Source organism: Callorhinus ursinus, unplaced genomic scaffold (genome assembly GCF_003265705.2).
Source record: "Callorhinus ursinus isolate GAN/ISIS: 27379988/994484 unplaced genomic scaffold, GSC_fseal_2.0 scaffold4335, whole genome shotgun sequence".
Lineage (NCBI taxonomy): Eukaryota > Metazoa > Chordata > Mammalia > Carnivora > Otariidae > Callorhinus > Callorhinus ursinus.
Genome location: NW_027401389.1, coordinates 556 through 4,260, shown reverse-complemented (window position 1 = coordinate 4,260; position 3,705 = coordinate 556). Strand labels below are relative to the sequence as shown.

General features: G+C 42.4%; 1 pseudogene; it reads right to left on the bottom strand.

The window, feature by feature from the left end:
- Positions 1-1,731: 1,731 nt before the first annotated feature.
- LOC112818825 (G/T mismatch-specific thymine DNA glycosylase pseudogene) lies at positions 1,732-3,093 on the bottom strand (annotated as a pseudogene).
- Between the last annotated feature and the right edge of the window lie 612 nt (positions 3,094-3,705).

Sequence of the window (3,705 nt, the reverse complement as noted above, 5' to 3'; positions counted from 1 at the left end):
CTTGTTACCCATGAGTGCATCTTCTTCAGCTCTCCAAATTTTTGCACATTTTTAATAATCATTCTTAATATTTTTATTGTGAACCCCATCAGTCTTTCAAACGAATTAAAAACCTTTTTCAATATTTTCATGAAAAATTCTCATATTGTCATATATCAACATTTACTCTTCATCTTTCATATGTCATGAAAAACACCATTATTATATGCTTGGAAAATCCTCAAACCCATTCTCTAGTGAGTATGCATCATAATTTAAAGAGTATTTTCTCCACTCAAATAAAAAAAATCTTTTGTTACAAGGCTACAATCATTACATGGCAAAGCAATTCCCACTTACATGTTTTACATAGTCCCATGAAAAAAGAACTCATTGTTCCTAAACCCTGATGCAAGGCATTTCAAAGTCCCCAAATAAAACGTCGGTGTAAACAGCAGTGCAGTACGTGAGTGAGATAACATGAGCTGAATAATTTTTACACGGTTTGACCTAGACTAAGGGAAACATAAAATCCATCATAGCCACAGCTATAAAGTATGTTAAGATTCACAAGAATTTGTTTCTCTCATTATATAGAGAAGAACAGGGTGTATGATCCCTTAGAAAAAAAGAAAACCTCATAAAAGAAAGAAAAAAAGAAAACCTCATAAATATTTTCATATTGAAAAGCGGCATGCTCCCTGCGTTTGAATGAAATCAGCATATTCAGAAGTGACCAGCAGGAATAGCAAATGGCATATCTGGACACCCAGCTTAACTATCCCCCAGGCCTAGAGGTCTGGACCCTTTGTAGCACCATGGAAAAGGCATTAGAAAATCACAAAGGTACGTGACTGCAAACTCACCCTGACACAAGGCTCACTTAGTCCGCAGTAACGGACAGCAATGATGCAGAGAAGGTTTTGTCAATTAGTGATTAGATATACCTGGCCAGAAAAAATCTGTTATGTTAATCCATCTCGTGCATATCAAGCACCAGTTTCAGGAAGATTATCAAACACCTCCAGCATATTGTTGCTCAGCCCTAGAGTTCATTTCTCACCACTTTGCCCCTTATACCCCGAAAGCCAAGGAAGATAAAAATAGAATGGTGAGAGCTAGTGTAAGAAAAATTCAATTCCTTCCCTATCAAATGTCTATCTCTCAAGTAAAAGACAGAGGAAGCAACAAACTTAAGAAGGTCTACTGCGTTCTCTGGAGCTTTCCATCCCAGAACAATTTGTGCCTCTACTAGAGGATTAATGCCTGGGGTGAGGAGGCCAAAGCCAGGCCTTGGTGCCCCATCAGAGAAGGCCAGGCTAGCCTTACTGCTGGAAGGCCACACTTTACATTTCCGCTGCACCTCTCACAAATCTCCCCATTGGTGAGGCAAAGAGGTGTGAGTGTGAAAACGACTCAGGGAGCCCATCAAACCCCACTAACAACACCAAAATAGGCTGCACTGTGGATTAACTTCATATATGAAAACAAACACATTGGCCCCTTTTCCAGTGGTAATTATGATTAGCATGCCCTTCTTAGGCATAAAAGGAATAATGGTGTATCTGGGTTTATGCGCAGTTCATAATCAAGTATAAATATTCAGACCGTTTCATTTTAAAATTACAGATTAAAAGTGACTCCCAAAAGAAGATCAATTTCTTCATAAAGGAAATATAGTTTATAAAAAGCTGGAATGATGGTTAATTCAAATACAAAAACTCATACACAAAAAGTCCTCCTTTTCCCTTCCCAACTTGCTTAGGTTCATCCAGTTGATTCTACCACACAAATGTACTATCGTTCTATCACAGAGTAAAATACTAACAAAATGCCTCAGTTAACAAACTGAGGGCCACTTCCTGACAACTGCATTAAAACTGCAGCATTTAGGTAGAGCTGAGAATCACCACTCTTAAGCGTGGTTTCCTTCTTCCTGTTTTGTGTCCCACAATGATCATTAAAGGAAGGAATCTGGTCTGTAAAGGACTGGGTCATCCACTGCCCATTTGGAATGTCCCGGAAAGTTGATTCTCCGCTGTGAGTTAGCCCCGTGGAAGGGAAGCTGCAAGGGTCGCCGTTGCATGGATTTTCTGCGTAAGCACTGCCATACGCTGCTTCATAACCTGGGTCATATTTCTCTTCCTTAAGAGCCATCTTCTTTGCATCCTCTTGGGCTAGCTGTGGATCAAACGGACATTCACTTCTTGAACGTCTGTGTTTGGTTCAACGCCTTTCAACTGATCTCTCAAGTCTCTCAGCTTAATGTGCTTTGTGCTGGACTCCAGGAAACTGAGCACATCTCGCACTGGATGAGGGCATAGCAGGGCAGGGAGTTTCTGTGCCTGCGATCTTATGGGGCCGACGTCCAAGTTCGGAGTTTTTAACCTTAACTCCAAAAACTTCTTTACTAAAAATTTCATAAATACATTTTCCATTAAACACTGCTATCCGTGGCTGATATTGCTGTGATTTCTGCACGGGAAGACGTTCTCCTTCACAACATTCTTTACTGGAAAGAGCTTTGCTGCCTGGTGTCCTTCCTACCACATTGGTAAATCCAATACCATACTTTCCCGGTAGAGCGTGATCATCCACTGGGTTCAGCTGCACCTCACTCGGGCCTGACATAAACAGACACTTCCAGAAATGGTTTCCAGGTCCAGGGTAATGATGCCCTTTGTAAGCTGCCATTAGTCCTGGGTTTATGCCAAGAATCACAATGTTCAGATTGAAGGCCAAAATGTCCGGGAGGGTCTTAGAGGTTCAACTTCGGAAACACCGTTAAGACGGTCTACCTTTCTTTTCACTTTAAATGTGTCTGTGATTTTCTTTTCTTGCTTTTCTTTTGATTTTGTGGACTTGTCAGATTTTTTGGCCTCAGCAGGCTTTTGGGGTTCTACTGGATGTTTTGGTTCTGTTGCCCTGGATTTTCTTTTTCCTTCCTTTTGGGGGTCTCGTGTGCAGGTTCACGAGCAGGAACGGGGTCTGGAACTTGTGCCGCATTTGCTCTTCCCTCACCACTGCCCCATCAGGAGCCCCAGCCATCATTCATGGGCATGGGGAAGCTCGAGCTCGCTGAAGGGAAGGGCTGCCCGCATTCTCCGCTTCCATCCCCCAGTGCGGCTCCAGGGCAAGCGAGTGCTGGTCTCCAGGTTTGGCCGGGAACCGCCCCCCACCCCGTACCACTATAAGGAGAGCCCAGAGCCCCGACAGGAATGTTGGCAGAACCGGGCTAGGGGCTGGCGCTCAAGCTCCTCCCCGGAGTTTCTAGTCCCATCCCCCACACCTCCCAGCCCCGACCCCCATTTTTGCTCATTTTTTTAATGAGTTCTTTTATATGTAACTAATGAATCGTTGAACACTACATCAAAAACTAATGATGTACTATACGGTGGCTACCTGAACATAATAAAAAAAGAAAAAATGAGTTCTTTTCTTATTGGTCCTTTTTTAAGGGTTTTATGAGTATTCTACAGCAAGTCCTTTATCAGATATGTGATTTGCAAGTATTTTCTCCCAGTCTGTGTCCTGAGTGTGTTTCTTGATGTAATAGTAGACATTAGGGCACAGATGTATTTTTCTGATAAGACACATGGCTGTGCTGGACTTGGGGTAGAGAACTTGGGTGACTGGGGGAATGAGGGGTTACCATGCGACTTCTTTATTTTTGTATATTTGTGAGTATCTATTGAATTCTCTTGTATGTGCATGAATAAAGTTTTC